Genomic DNA, 16,831 nt, shown 5'->3' on the forward strand with positions numbered 1-16,831 from the left:
TAAACCCTGTGGTTTTTAATAAAACCCTGTTTTTTTTGTTTTTTTTTTTTTTTTAATTTTAATTATAAACACCTGAATATTCAATTCTCAGCTGAATGCCTGAATTTCTGGGCAGAGCCCAAGCAGCCAAGGCTGGTGAGGGCAGCAGGTTCGATGTCTCCTGTCCCACCTGTCAGGGCACCTGCAGCTTGTGCTGCTCTGCTGCTTTCCCTGCCCTGCTCTTCTGCAGGGTTGGGGAAACGTGGAAAAGGAGCATTGTTTTGGCAGAAAAAGCAGGATTGCAAGAGCGTGGATAAGAATAGAGCTAATAAAGACACCGTCCAAGATGAAGAGAAAGATGAGACAAAGATCTACGTCAAGACCGTGGCTGCATTGACCCATTAATTAATTTCCAGTCACAGAGCAGGAATAGCTTCCATTCCAGAGCAGGAATTTGCTCCCCTAGTGAAATAAAGCACATTTGCTAGGAGCCATTTGCTGGAAGGCTGCACGGAAAGCACATGTGGTCACTCCCACCAAACACTTTTTGCCTCGTGCCAAGGGGAGCTGAGGGCATCCCGAGCCCCCCCAGCAGCTCCAAAGTGGCTCCATCAAAGCTTTGTGGGATCAAACACCACGGCTGCTCCTGGGGTGGCCCTGGAGGACGGAGCTGAGGGCGAGCACGTGCCCTGGCTGGAGTCACTGCTGGCATCGGGGGCTCCCGGCCGGCCAAACCCCAGCCGTGATTTGTGCCTTTCTAAAATTGGCACGGCCCTTCCCAAAAGAAAAAAGCAGCACCACCAACCCCTTCCCTGCTCTCACCAACAAAAGGTAAAGACATTGAGGAGGACGGCATTCTCTTGTCACATGTTACCTTCTAAATCTTGAGTCTTCCTTTGTACTCTGACAGTAATTTCACATATAGACATGGCTGCCAAGCGAGGTTTGTTTGATGTTCTTTCCTGCCTTTGTAATGGAGTTTCCTTTTAAGCAGGAGGAGGCGGAGGGAGAGGGGATGACAGGGGCTTATAAATATGGAAAAGACACTTTTTGGCATAAAATTCGCGTCGCATTTAAAATATCTCTTGTGACTCTTTTCTTTTTCCCGCCCGTGAAGCCGGCCACCTTTGGGATTGTCCACTTGGAAAATCTGCTGTTAAAAAAAGAAGCACAGAAGGGAAAATCATCACGGCTGGAAAATGTTCAAGACTTTGGGAAGCAAAAAAAATATCCCCCCAAAAAAATCCCCTGCAAATCCTGGAGGGATGTCAGTGTTACCTCCTCTGCTCTGGAAGGCCACACTGGCACTGAGGCACCTGTGACAGGTAAAGGCAAGGGAGCAGTGAGCGAGTTGGCGCTCTCTGGAGTGACCAGGTCTCGGAAAACTTTTGCATTCCATAGGAGAGAGGCCGTAACACCCCTCCTAGGTCTTAGTAATAAAGTTTGGGATGGTTTCTCCATGTTCTCCTTAGATAAGGCAAAGCTGGTGAGGATCCAGCCATTCACTCATCAGAGATGTTAAATTGCACCTCAGAGTGAGCGATCCCAGAAATCCAGGTGGTGTTCCCAAGGTTACACAGGAAGATCACGAGGGAAGGGAGCAGTTGTCATCCAAAAAGCAGGTGTCTGATCCTCAAAGTCACCATGCTGGTGTTCCCAGAGGACCAGACCTGGGATCCTTCCACATCCAGGGCATAAAAATGACTGACCTGTAACAACACGCCATGAAAAGGACGGGTTGGAATTGTGTTATTGGGAATTGTGTTAGCCCAAGAAAAATCTGAGTGGAGGATGAGATGGCCCAGGAATCCAGCAGCCAAAAGTTGCTGTCCGTGGGTGGCTGGTGAGCTCAAGGCTCAGCTCCACTCAGATTCCACATCTTCATTCCCTGAAACTTGCTCAGAGCTCCTCAGGAAGGACCCACACGTCTCCCTGCCTTTTTGCAAATAACGGATGTGCCTTTCATTTATCCCCAGGACTCCTTCCTTCAGATTGCTCTTGACACTCCACACTTTGCCTGACACACGAAACCCCCCTCCTCTGATAAATTAATGTGCCTTATAAACAAAAGCTACAAAATAGCCAACGGCCCCACATCCCTGCCAATTCCAGCATATGGAACAACAAGGAGAAGACAAGGGGTCTTTTTTTCTTTTTCCTTTTTTTGTAGGAGCACCAGAGTTTGAAGCAGAAAGCTCCATTAGTGCAGCTAATGAGGGATTGTTCCCCGTGGTATATTCCCCTCAGCACTAAATGACTCAGATGATAGCCCTTCCAACACTTCCCAGGGGAAACTATTCCACAGCCTCATAGATCACACTGTCAGGAGCTTTTGGCCAGATGGATTTCAAAGGCTACGAAATGTGCTCGAGTGTTTGGCTTGGAAACCCTTGAAACAGTTTTGGGCTCTCATAGTTGTGATGCCACAGGCATGACTTCAGCTGTTGGACCTCAGCACCGAGTCCTGCACACCTCTGTCCCCTGCACACGTCCCCACGTGCGTGGCTTTGGGCTCACCCCGCTCCCGGCCCCGGGAAAGCTGCTGCAGGAAGGAGAGCCCTGAGTGTTTGTTGCACTCTGGGCAACTGCAGCCTGAATTGCCTTGAAGGCTTGAAAGACTTGGGCTGGTGTGATTCCAGAGGGGAAAAAAAACCAAATCCGGGTGTTTGATGTCGTGGGGTTGCCAAGAAGTGTCCGTAAAGCTACCAGAGAAATTCTGCTGGAGTTTCCCTCTTGAACTGGGGCCCAGGAGCAGCAGATCCTGGTTTTCTGCAGGTGGTTTTCTCTCAGCCTGGCTCCAGAACGTGGGAATCCCATCTGGCTGTGCAGCAGGTGGGATCTGAGCTCACTCCTTTCCAGACCCCATCTCCATTTTGGCTCAGTGGCGCTGGACCCACTTATCCTGTGCATAAACAGAGCCAAAGAGGGAGAATTTGAATTTCCCACTGGAAGGACCAGAATGGCTCTGCAGAACCCATCCCGAGGAATTTACCTAGAGGAAGCAAATTTACCTGGGGAATTTACTTAGAGAACCTAGAGGAATTTATGTGGGTGAAGCAATGGTTCCACACAGCTGAAAAACTGAACTTAACACCAAGGACAGGGGGGAGTCCTCCTGCACCTGGAGAGCACCTCCTGCTCTTCCAGCAGCACAGGTTGGATGTTTCACCTACAGATCCACTCTGGGAGGAGGCATTGCTTGGGAATAATCCAGGATTAATTCAGAGGAGCCTCTTCCATGCAGGAATCTGGGATTGGGTGTTCTCACACAGCTCAGCAGCTCGAGGCTTTCGTCCTTCTCTAAGCTGACCTTGATTTACCTCCTTCAGCCCCAGCATTCTCCCTCTAGAAGTTGTAAATCTGATATCCCAGCTTTCTTCGGAATGGGGATCTTGGCAAAGCTTTGAGGTGTTGGAGAGCGGGCAGAGCCAGCCCCTTTTGTTCTCATCTGCATTGACACAATGCCTGTAGTTATCTGCCAGGACCCTGATGCTGTACAAACAGCACAGAAATGGGACCTGCTCCACTCTGAACTGCTAAATCCACTCGGGCTATGACTTCAAATGTTCTGATTTTAGACCTAAAAATAACCCAGAATAGAATGTACTCTTCTCCTGTTACCACCCCTACCACCAAGGGGAGAAATACGGAGAAGTCCAACCACTTTTGAGGATGAAATGTGATAACAGGTCCAGCAGGGGAAATAAAAGCCATATAAACCCATCTAGATGCATGCAAAACGCACTCACTTTCTTGGCAGGATGAATTTTTATGCAACTCAGGCAGGGAAGTTACATAAGGAATTCCTCCCCGTGCACTTTACTGGGAAGTAAAGATGTCACTGGAATTCCTGCGTGATTAAAGCAGAGGAGAAATGTTTATGGGAGAAACTGGTCTGAAGGAAAAAAAACCCTCACGGGTGCTTCTTTCCCAACTCTTTATAGGGATTGAAATCCCTGTGCTGGTGTGGGTAAAGTCCTGGCAAACCATCCAGGTTCACGTGGGGGATCCCGTTTCCATTGCCAGAGACAATGGGGACGGGATGAGGATTTAGGCCCTGCAGCTCTTTGACACATTTCAGATCTCTGGAAAGGGAAAATTGGGGATAAGCCATTCCTCTGGCTGCAGGCAGGCACTGATGATCCAACAACAACACTTCTGGGAATCAGGGCTGCTCTTTGATATGGCACACAGGGGGTTTTTGTCGGGTTGTGTAACGCGACACCAGGTAGATATGAAAATGAGAAGCTTTGATGGATCACACCTCTCCCAAAACCCAAGGAAGAGGCTCGGGGAAGCAAAGCTGACAGGGATTACTGCAGAGAGAGCTGCATTCCTGCAGCACATTAAGCTGCTTTATGCCATGCCACGACTTGATATGATAATGTAACGCAATAGGGCGGGAGAGCACAGGGAGAGGAAGAGCAGGGGAGGAAGGGTTTGTTTGGGGAAGGATTATCTGCTTCCGATCAGGGCATTCCCTCCGAGGGCTGGGTGGGTGCTCAGCTGGGCAAGGGTCTGCTAAAGGACAACTTTTGGGTGTCCTCTGGGCTGCTCAACACCAACAACCTGGAATCAAAGGAGTTGGGCTCAAGTGCGGGCTGAGATTTTAATCTTTCCGTACATCCAACCCAAACATTGTTCTGCTTTCTTAAGGGATTAGTAATTATTATGACAAATAACATTGCTTCATCCCCAGCTAGCCTGCAGCTTCTTGTGAGCTGCTTCCTCAGACCTCACACTGCTGGAGCAGCCACCACTTGTGATGAGAGTTTGGAGAGTCATGGGTTGGGCAGCCAAGAGATAAAATACTTCATTTGAGCATTGCCTCTTTTTCCTCAATTCTATTCCTATTCCTCTGCTCTTATTAACTCATCCATTTCTAGATTAACATTGTCCAAGAAGCCACCACTTGTGATGAGAGTTGGGAGAGTCATGGGTTGGACAGTCAAGAGGTAAAATATTTCATTTAGGCACTGCCTCTTTTTCCTTAATTCTATTCCTATTTCTCTCCTCTTATTTAACTCATCAATTTCTAGATTATTATCCAAGAAGCCACCACTTGTGATGAGAGTTTGGAGAGTCATGGGTTGGGCAGTCAAGAGGTAAAATATTTCATTTGGGCATTGCCTCTTTTTCCTTAATTCCATCCCTATTCCTATTCCTCTCCTCTTATTTAACTCATCCATTTCTAGATTATTATCCAAGAAGGGCAGCCAAGAGATAAAATACTTCATTTGGGCATTGTCTCTTTTTCCTCAATTCCATCCCTATTCCTATTCCTCTCCTCTTATTTAACTCACCCATTTCCAGATTAACGTTATCCAAGCTGAAAGTTTGGCAAAGATGCTGTCAATTCCCTGCGATATCTTGGTAATTGCATCAAACCACCTCTCACATTTCAGTCTGTAGAGCAAAATACTCGGTTTCCTATTAAAAAAATAATCCATTTTCAGTAAAGGCTTTCCCAAAATCCACTTATCTCTCCTTACAATACATTTCTGGACCTCTCTCTGTTGCAGAAGGCACAGATTGATGGCTAAACACTATGGGAGGAGGAGGAGGAGTTTCTTTTGAAAGGAATATCCTAAAAAATACCTAATAATCCTTTGGAAAGGCCACGTTGGAATAGACTCTGCCCATGGCAAGGGCTCTCACTAAAATGTGAGCCCTCATTTAAGTGCTTTGCAGAATCAAGGCTTAAATTCCTGGCTTTATTCAGCTTGATAGCAGTGACAGAATGAAGACAGGGGGATTATTTTATAAAAGGTTCTTTTGCCTGTGCTTCAGCAGCTCTCACTGTGGGCTCAGCAACAATCCCAGTCCTGTTAAACTTTTTCAGTGAGGAGAAGGGACCGAACACTGAAAACTGATTTTTAATATTTGGCAACACCCCCGAAGAGGAGATTTTAAATCCACCCTCAAGGGTTGTCATCAAACCCCACTCTGAGCTGGGGTTTGGAGCCCTGAGCTCTGGGGGAGGCTGTGCCTGTCACCTGAGCAGGGCTGTGCTGCTGTGAGCCAGGTTTTCCATGGAAAAATCAACTCTGGGCATCTCCAGATGCTGAACCTCATGTCAGCATGTCCAAGATGGACATAAATCAGGAGAGCTCTGTGCAGAAACACAAACGAGCTGCAAATCCCTTCCAGGGAGCTGGGGAGAGCCTTACACGAGCTGACATCCCAGCTCTGCTGGGCTTAAACCATCTTGGATGGGACAACATGAGCTGTGCTCCCAAGAAAGCTCAGGAGAAGTTTGTCACACACAAAAACCCCAGGGAGTAAAGCACTAGGGGGATGAAAGGTGACAAACAGGATAAAAGCAAGATGCATTGATCCAACACGTTGCTCCCAAAGAGGAATGAAAAGCTGGTGAGTTTTACAGGGAAGCCGTGCACAAGCTCCTGGGAAGGTCTTTCAGGTGGGTGTGAAGATGTGAGGACACAGAGAAACCTGTCTTGGTGCCTGGCAGTGGGCCTTAGGGAGGGCACAGCCAACCTGCACGTTCCACCTCCCACTCCATGGTCTGAAGAGCTGGGTGTGATTTAAATCCAATTTTCAGTTCCCCCTTCAGCTCGGCCCTTCATTCTGAGAGCGTGGGGCCAAGCAGGGAGCTGTGGTTGGGGTGAAGGCTTTTCAATGTTTTCAGGTGTCAATGACACAGATCCAGCAGGGCTGCAGGCACTGGTACAAGTTTTCAAGGAAAGCAACGCCTACACTTCTGCCAGGTCATTTTAGAGCAGAGCCTGAGGTTCAGCCTAACCCCAGCAGGAATTTTTGCCCTTGGTAACCATCCAAACTCAGTGTTTATGCCCACTCCTGATGGGAGTGATGGGATCCACAATATCCTCCAGTGGTTCTGAACTTTCAACATTCAGCATTGCCCATTTCACTCTTGAGCCCAGTCCTGGCTGCTCCAAGGAGTTTTGTCCCTGGAGAGGCTGTCATGACACAAACCAACATCTCCTGGTGTGCCTGCAGCCCCAGCAAGGGCCAGCATCCACCTCATCGGGGTGGGAATGGGGAAAAGGGACAAGGGAAAAAGGGAATCACTTGGTCTCAAGCCTGAGTGCTCTCACAGAAAGGGATTTGTTCATCACAAAAATTAAATTCACACCATTTCCCTGCTCTGAGAAGACAGATGACATCAGCCCCTTGGCAGGAGGTGCTTCAGAGAAGATTCTAATCCATGTTCTGACAGGAAAATTCACTGGAGCTGTTGCTCACGCTCTGTCCAAGGTTTGATCAGGGCTTGAATGTGGACCTTGTGCTGGCTGACAGCAAAGAAAGCTTTGTGGCAGCTGACAAATGAGGTGGCACCCCATAGATTCAAGTGTGATTGTGATGTACAGCATCAGCCTCAGAGCCTGAACTGAGCAGGGGATAAGGGCTGACACTAAAAGTCTACTTGGGCTCCAAACAGCAGCACGTGCTGCGCACTCCCCAGATGGCTGCATCTTCATCTCTGCCTGTGGGGAAAAATAAATGGACATGTTGGACCAGATCCGTGGTCCCTGTTGTTTTTTATGGCTGCTTTACAGGCTACAATTCACAAGTGAGTAGATAAGGCTGATCTAGAGTAGTTATCTGGAAGAAAAACACTGGAATATTTAATGTATTGAGCACAGTAAAGGACTCAGTTTCGCAGCTTGAGGTGGGATCTGTTGGGATTTATCATCCCTATCCAGAGCCCAGGGCAGCTGGCGGTGGCATCAGGATGGGTCTGCAGTCCAGAAGCAGCTGAGGAGTCAAAAGGAGTTATTTCTTACTGGGAATAGATCAGACAAATCCCTTGGTGCTTGATTGAGTCTGTCCTTAGCAGAGTGACCATCTAACAACTACAGCAGCCCAAAGATGTGGCCTCGTGTCCCAGCCCTCTGCCATGGCAATCTGGGGTGAAAACCAGGGGTGAAAACCAGGGACCATTCCAGCTTCCACAGAGGATTATCTCTAAATGCACCAAAGGAAACAAGGAAAGAGCACCAGCAGGGATGCAGACAGTGACTGAACTCCTGAACCCTGGATTTGCACCTTGGCTACCGGCAGGCTGTGGTCCCAAGCCCAAATCAGGAGTCCCCTCCTTGTTGCCCACATGAGAAGCTCAGCCCAGAGGAACTCTGTTCTGTGACTCAGAGCAGCGTGGTTGGAGGAGAGAAAGGATTGAGGGGGGACTCAGAGGAGACTTGGCTGAAAGTCACCTGCCTCAACAGCAGAACGTGCATCTCCCCTTTTGCCCAAACCCTCATCCAGCAGTTGCAGATCCAAGGCACATCTCCCTGTCTGAGCCCCCTGACCTGCAGCTGCTCTGCAGCTCCTCCTCTTCCGAGCCAGGGATTTTTCTGGTGCAGCCAGAATGATCCACCCAAAGAAAAGTGCTGCCATCCTAATCAAACCTTTTTTTTTCTTGTTCCTCCTTCTGCCCACCTTGGCTTGTGTTCAAGAGAACAAGAAGGAATTGAACAAAACCCACAATCAAAGAGCACCAGGACAGGCACCAGGAGTTGGTTTTGTTTCTTGCAGTGTCCAGCACAGAGAGGAGCAGGGCTGGAGCATGCCAGCAGTTACAGAATCATTGGGGTTGGAAAAGACCTCCAAGACCATGGAATCAAACCTTTCTCAGTGCTCTCTGCAGCTGTGCCTGGAACTTGAATTGCTCTGGAAGTGCACTACATGTGGACATGCTTTAAAAAAGATGTTGAGATTAGGAAAACATTATTTCACTACAGGAATAACACATTTCAGCTGCCTCTGCTGCTGCTCAGTGGGAAAAATCTTTTCCAGCAGAAAGAGGACTTTGTGGGGAAATAAAGGGAAACTCACTAGAAAAAGCTGGGATTTGGGATCTGGGTGGTTTGAGGTGCTGCAGAACATTTTAAACTGGGTTTTACCCAGGCTGTGCTGCTCCTCAGAGGGTTCAGTCACTGCAAGAGGAGCAAGTTGGCCCCACAACCCCTTCCAAGGAGGGTCTGGCTCTGAACATCACCATGGCACCGTCAAAGGGAGATCCTGAAAGCTCCACCTGGAATTGCTGTCAGACATGGATGTGTCCAGTGTCAGGTGGATCTGACACACCCTGGAGCATCCTGCTCCTGGAAACAAGGGCCAGACTTCCACACAATCCCTTCTAGTGGTCACAGTCCTGTGGTAGCCACCAGCCTCTCCAGCTAGCCCTCAGCCCAGAGCCAAGAGGAGCTGGGACATGGACAGGAGTGATCAGTTTTACACAGTTTTACAAAACTGACACAATTTACACAGCACTTGTTCTCCAACAGGACAGGAACTGCACAAAACTTTGATTTACCTCTCCCAGGAACCTCTGGCCATCCTTTGGAGGGGTGGCCAGGCTCAGTCTCCCACCAGAAGCAGGTTTGTAGGTCACTGGCAGAGCTGCCAGAGGAGAGGAGGCTCTGCTTTTCCCAACGCCCATCCCGCTGGATGACACCAGAAAAAGATTCAAATTAGGGAGTGTTTTTGAAGGCAGTGTTTTTGAGAGTTTGTTTTTCTGGCTTGTTGGCCTTTTCTCCAAAGGGATAGAGTTTCTCCAAGGGAAGTTTCTTTTTGCGAAGTGACTGACCCGCTGGCAGCAGTACAAAGTTTTAGGAGATGAACTCATACTTCTGAGTACGATTCCTCTGTGCTGTTGAGAGCTGCTAATGAAGAGGAGCAGGGAGCAGCTAGAAAGGAAATCGGAGCCAGCAGCTTGGGAAATAGAAACAGGGAATAACAAGGTCCTGCTCTGCTACGAGCATCTCCAAAGCGGAGGGGTCAAGCCCCCCAGAGAGGGGGAGCTCGAAGGGTCCTCAGCAGCATCTGAACCTCAAAATCCCTCCTCCCTCCGGCTCATCTGCTGCCTGACTCTGGGAGAGCCTAATCTTCCCGGAGTTACTTTGAAGTTAGGCAGGGATTTAGATTTGTGCCTCTTTTAAGGCGAGGCAGAGCCCCGCGGGAGAGGCGAGCAGCGACGGGAGCGCTCCTCGCCTCCCTAACACAGAGCAGGCACCGTGGGTGACATCCTCCTCCTCCTCCTCCTCCTCCTCATCATCCTCATCATCCTCCTCCTCGCATGGCAAGGGATCAACCCCCCCCTTCCCAGTCCTTCCCAGTCCTTCCCAGTCTTTCCCAGCCCTCCCAGTCCTTCCTAGCCCTCCCAGCCCACCCCTGCCTGCTCTGCCTCCTTCCCCCAGTCCTGGGATTCTCCACTGAGATTTTCTAGGAGCCCAAACACATCCACTGCCTGCAAAGCCCCCCAAAGCTGCCCTGAAGGTGCTTCCCATCTTCCCTTAGCTCATAAGGATGGTAAAGAGGGGCTGGACCAAGCCTTGCAAAGGGAATCACGGATCCATATGAATCCAGGGATTCTTAGAAACCTCCTCCCTTCACAGAGATTTCCACCCCCTGGACCTGCCTGGCTGGTGCACAGCACCTTCCAGCCCAAGCAACTCTTCCACTTTGCAGAAGGGAACACGAGATGTGCTGTTAAAATCCACTGAAGATGGATTGCTAGCCTCCCTTACTTCCTTTCCAAGGAAGGAGAGCAGAGCCAATGTCATGCTGTGAGTCACCGGAAGAATAAAATTGGATCCTTGGGGCCAAAGCTTGAAAAGAGCATTGCCAGGGATTTTTCCCTCCTGTTTTTCAAATACCTTTGAAGTTTCTCCCCCCTCCCTTGTCACTGGTCCACAGCATGACAGAAAAAGTGTCTTCAAAACGCCAAGCTACTGAAAATCTACCTGCTGCCCCCAAATTTCTTATCACTGCTGAAAATCTTGTTATTCCAGGGGGGTCTTGACCCTGGCTCCCCTCTAACCTCCAGGCCTTGCCCAGCACTGAAGGCTGTTGGAAAGAGCACCTGGCCCAGAGCAGATGTCAGGAAGGTCACCCAGCCTTTGTCCCCTGGCAGGGAATTCCCAACTCCAGGTTCATCCACCACTCTCCAGCCAGAGAGAAGGTGGCTGGGGTCATTTATGTCCCAGGGGGAGGCACAGGGCTTTACTCTGAACCTGTGGGAGAATCCAGGCAAGGATTTGATTCAGGGGAGTGTGAGATGTGTAGCACCTCTGAGGTTTATAACTTGTCAGAGCTTATCTCCTTTTGCATCAAGAAGTGTCTGGGAAGCAGCCAAGGGCACACAGCAGAGGAGATAGCAAGTGGGAAGGGAGAGGAAAAAAGTCAAGGGGAATACAGGCATATTTATAAAAATCAGAACAATAGTTTCCCAGAGCTGTGATAAGAACTATTTGCTATTTTCTACTCACAAAAACGCAACACTGATTTTTTCCCTCCCCATGCATTTGTCCTCTTCTCTTAAAAAGAAAAAGCCAAACCCCAGCACTTTGCCTGAAGCCAGAGCTGTCGTGAGAGCAGCAGCCAAGGTGGAAGGGGTTAATCCTTGTGCCTCCCAGGTGGGAAGGAAGCCTGCAGCCTTGGGGAAGGACCCTGGGGCTGGTGGTGCTGCCAGGGTCCCTGGTGAGTGTTTGCTCAGATCAGCTCAGCCCACAGCACCCCCTCCAGCCCGAGGGGATTGGCAAGAGCATCTCCAAGGGTGGCCTGGAGTCATAAACAAGCAGGGCTTTGCATCCCCAGCCAGCAAGGCTGAGCTTTGCTGGCACAGCTGCCTCAAGCAGGATCCCTCTGGCTCCCTGCCTGGCCCTTGCAAGTGTTATCAATCGCCGGCTTCCATGAACATTAAAGAAATCAAACTTTCCTTCTTGCTCTTGCACCCCCTCCCTTTAAATAGCAGCTTAAAAGGAAACAAATTTAGAGCAAGGTCAGAGGGATGCAGAGGCTGTTTCTCATGCTCTGAGGAAATCCTAGCTGGTGGATGGTGGAGGGAGTTATCTCCCAGCCCTATCTGGACATGAGCTCGGAGCAAGGCTGGGAGGGATTTCCCAGGGAGCTACAATTCTGCCCCCAGCCCCTGCTCCCCGTGGCAAGGCAGGATCCTCTCTGCTCACCATTCCCAGCAGGTCCCACACTGCAGTCCTGCCCAGGGTGCACCCATGGGTGCATCCCTGAAATGTCCAAGGCCAGGCTGGATGGGGTTTGGAGCAACCTGGGATAGTGGAAGGTGTCCCTGCTCATGGCAGGGGGGTTGGAACTGGATTATTTTAATCATCCTTCCAATCCAAACCATTCTGGGACTCTCTGATGATCCCATGGCTGTCATTCAGCTTCGGTGTCTAACAGCAGCATCCCAAACCCCCCTGAGTTGACATGGAACCATTCCTGATTTAAAAAAACTGCTCACCTGAGCTCAGCCCAGCACTGAATCACATTTGATCCCGACTAGATCAGTGTTTGCAGCTCCCTCTGGGATTAAAGCATTACTCAGGCATGCTTGAGGATGGGAGCAGCACTTTCAATATCTATTTACCCGTGCAGAATCAGATGTAAGCTTCTATAATTAAACACATCCTTGCATGAAGCTAAGGAAAGCCACAGGATGCTCCCTCCCCCTATGGTCACCCCAAGGTGCAGCAGAGTATTTCAGTACCCAGCTGAACAAGAGTTTTAAGAGTTTTTAGCTAAAACCATTCTCTCTGTCACCTTTGCAATTTCTCAGGTGAGGTGAGGAGTGACCCACTCAGCTGCACCTGGAAACAACAGAGTTGGGAGAAGAAACCAAATCCCACCAGGATCCTGGTTCCTCATCCAGCCACAGGAGGCATTCCCCCCATCCCCAACCCCTTTAAATCCCAAGGTAACATCTCCCCTTTTCATTCACCCACTTGGCCCAAGTCAGTCCAAACAGGGAGAAATCAAAGAAGGACTTTAAGTCCATGTTTAAAACAGCTTATGGATTTTGGAGCCCCTTCCAGCTCCATCTCAGCAACGTTGTGCTGCAAGCCAAGGTTTCAGATGTGTGTCATCGGGGATCGCAGTTACAAATGAGATTAAGGAGCGAAATAAAAATCACTTGAGCTGGAGATAACTCACTTGCTGGCAGGCAGCGAGGGCCTGAATTGATCTCCTGGCCCATGCAGGCTTTTCCATCTGCCAATAACACCCAGCAATTCGTCAGAGCTGCAGCACGCAGTGTTTATAGCCTGGGGTTGTAATGAAATCAGCATCTCCCACAGGGAGCTTAACCCCTCCACAGACTGAGGTCCAAGAGTGGCCCTCATGGAGCAGAAAGGAAATACCCCCCAGGCCTGGCTTTGACACAAAAAAGTCTCTGGAAACATCAGAGCTCTTGCAGGGTTGTGGCAAACTCTGCCCATGGAAGGCTGGAGAAGGGGTTTAGATCTGGTGGGATGCCCAAAGCTGCTCTGGGAACATCTACAGGGCACAACTCCCCCTTTTCCATCTCCATGGATGGATTCAGGTGAGCACCAGCCTGGGCATTGCACCTCCACTTTATCAGCCCTTCAGGGGCCAGGCTCTTGGTCTGCCAGACCTGGAAAACCATTCCAGAGGGGCTTTGGGACTGCTGAGAGAGCTTCATTTGGGATCTCTGTCCAATTGTCCTGCACAGACTCCACGAGGTAACAAACACAGATCGTGGATTCAGCCTTCCCAAGCCTGGATCTGGACACGTTTAGAGTCTCTGCAAAGCCTTCCAGGATTTCCCTTCATCAGCCCTACCAGTGCAGCCCACTTCCAGATGTTGGAGATCTTCTCCCTCTGCACTTCCAGGGGCAGGAGAGCTGTGCCCCCCACTCAGCCAGCAATGACCCTGAGCCTGTCCTTCCATCAGCACCCCAAAAATCTGCTGTGGGCTAAATCACACCCCGTAGGTCCTCCACTGCAGAGCCTTCCATTTGCTTTTCCTTCCCCCAACAAACTCCATCAGGCACGAGACATTTTTTCCAGCCCACGCTTTCCTAAAGGACACTGTGAGGTTTTGTGTAAACAAAGAAATGAGGCACGACAGTTCGAGACCGAGGAGAAAATATCACAACCATCCCAACAACATCAACAGTTTAGAGAAAACACTTGGAGCTGTCAATACCCTGCTCTGAGTGCTGAAAGGTTTGGGACATATTCCAGTTTCGAGGAAGAGACACTTTGCTGGTTTGCTTGCAAATCTTGGGGGAAGTCTGCACCTCTCAGCTGCCATCCAGAAATGGTTCTGACCCCGTGGCAATAAGAACATGGAAAAGTCCAAACCAGGATAAATGCTCGCAGCCGTGAAAAATCTGAAATTAAAGAGCTCTCTGCCAAGAGAGGAGCTCAATAGCTTGGATCCCCAAAGCTCAGGTCTTAAAATATGTCTCAGAGATCCATGGCTGCTAACATGGCTGCTAACATTCCTAACCCCAGGCTGCTGTGTGCACACGTGGCCAGGGAGTGCAAAAAAAGTCGGATTGATCCTGGTAGAGGCACCTGGAGCAACGCTTCCTTCCTTCCAAAACAAATACTCAGTGGGGCAGTTATCCCACAGAGCTCCTGAATGAAGCTCTACGGGCCCTGCTGAGCCCTTCCCTGTGCCATGAACCCACACTCAAGGCCAGGCTCACCTTTTGGGCACAGATTCCATGTTCTGGGCAGGCCCAGCACGGCTTTCACAGCACTCTGGGAACAGAGCCCACGGGAGGATCTTGACCAAGGCTAGAGCCAAGCTCAGCAGACCGAGCCATGTTTAAATCCAGGTGCCAACAGCAGAGATAACAGAAGTGAAGAACTGAAGTAATTAAAGGTGTTACTCATCCATGACTTGGAGTGGAAGCAGAGCCAGGAGCCCAACCCAGGTGAGGAACCAGCAGTGCCTGGGCACCATCCCAGTCTCCATCCCCAGAGGCAGCAGCTGTGGCCAGGACAAGGGGAACAAGGACAGTCAGGGCTGAGCTAACAAAAACAGAGCCCGGGAACGCAGGGATGATGAGTTTGGGTCACCTGTCTGATGGGCAGAAGGAGCCACCGGCTACAAAAATCACTGGGCTCAGGTGCTGGACTTGGGTGTCTCTGCAGGGCTTGGGGGCAAAGAGCTCCTGGATTATTGGGGTTTCAGCCCAGCTGATGCAGCTCCCAGCCCAGCAGGTACCCCAAATGCCCTGCAGACACCCCGGGCTGGGCTCAGCACAGCTGTTTTGCAGCTGCATTTGGCTGGTGCAGCAGCAGCAGCCGGCTGGGCCGTGCAGATGAGCCCAGAGAGATTCCCTGCCTCCTCCAGCTCCTGAGCTCAGGCTCAGCTCCCATAAAGCTGGGTTTTATGGGCCTCCCCCTGAGTGTGAGCACGGGACTGTGTGTGCAATCCCAGGGATTTACAATCCATTCCGGCATTTTCAAATGCTGTATCCAGAAGCCTGGATCCACTGGGTCTTTGGGTTGTTTTAAAGCGAGTTTATTTTGGATTTGAAAGCACAGCCCCGGCTCTTCAGCACAAATTGACTTCCTGAGCTCTCCTGCTTCCTCCAAACTCTTCTCCTGGCAACTCTTGTTGCTTTAGGATTTCTACACAGCTCTCCAACATCTCCTGAGGACCTTCTTCCCCTTCCAACCTTTTCCCCTTTTGATCACTGCAAGGCTGCTAATTCGGTTGGCAACAAAACACTCTCTCAAGCAAAACTAAGACAATGAGCTGTGTCAAATCTCAGAGGCTGGAATGAATTCTAATTTGCAATATTTGCTGTTTTTCCCCCCCTTGTCCTTTAGACTTTGGATTCTCTGACTTTCTTTCACGGCTAGATTTCTAGGCTGTCCATCTTTCTGGCAGTACTTTATGTTTGACATTTCTCACTTTTCCCCCAGTGAAGGGGAGCCCAAACTCTCGACTTGTACCTTCCCCAGGATGGGTTTACATGAAGACAGGGGGTTTTCTCAGGAGGTTTGTCCCACCACAGCTCTGCTGGAAGGGGAGGGCCTGTGGAGAGCCGTGGGGAAGCTGCATCTGAAGGAGGCTCAGCAGGACTCTGAGCAGAACTGTCAGCAGCAGAAGTGGCTGCCCGGGGGGAACGGCTCCGTAATGAAACCAAGGTGGCCGAGCTGCTGACAGCTGCAGAGCAAGCCAGAGGAGAGGTGGGTTTGGGAGCTGAGGGGAATATTTCATCTTCTCTGACTTGATGAGTTTGCATTGGCACAAGACAATGAGGAGCAGATGTCAGCCGGAGATGCCAAACTACCCCGTAGATTTTTGCAGCAGAAATAATGACACTCCTTCAGACCACTAATGTTTGCAGTTTCTCAACAGCATGGAGTGATTTTTAATTTTTTTTTTTTAAGAAAAACCCTCCTCGAAGTTCTCCAAGAAGGGGTTTTATCCAGTGCTGATGGCAGCAGCAATGATTTCACAAGGATAATCAGATAAAACCCCCTTCCCAGGGCTAATTGGATGCTGCAGTGATTCTGAGCCATCTGCATCCATCAAAGCACACTTACCTGGGACCATTAAATGGGAATTTCTTCCCCAGAACTTTCTCATGGCCGGAGTAACTTTTTCCCCTTTCCTTTTGCCTGAGGGCTCTGTTAATTCCTAGAAATTGTACAATCATTTAGGTTGGAAAAGACCCATAAGATCATTGAGTTCCGCGTAATAGTTCCTCTATTACAACAACTTTGGAAACTCTTGGAAAACTGAAGAGCTCAGCTGGGCTCAATTTCATCGTGGATGTACTTTTGAATAAACAGAATTCAGGAAGTTTCAGACCCAGAAAATGACCTGTGAGCATCCAATAGATTCAAGGTTAAATGGTGAAGCATTGGAAGGGGCTGCCCAGGGAGGAGGTGGAGTCCCCTTCCCTGGAGATGGTCAAGGAATGGCAGAGCTCTGGTCTGGTTGACAGGGTGGTGGTTGGCCAAAAATTGATGACCTTGGAGGTCTTTTCCAGCCTAAATGATTCTGTGATGTTGGAAAGTTTAGGGTCTTAAGGCTTTGTTCTCACGGGTACCTGTGGAGGATTAATATTCTGGGCTG

The sequence above is a fragment of the Serinus canaria genome, chromosome 11 (genome assembly GCF_022539315.1).
Source record: "Serinus canaria isolate serCan28SL12 chromosome 11, serCan2020, whole genome shotgun sequence".
NCBI classification, from domain to species: Eukaryota; Metazoa; Chordata; class Aves; order Passeriformes; family Fringillidae; genus Serinus; species Serinus canaria.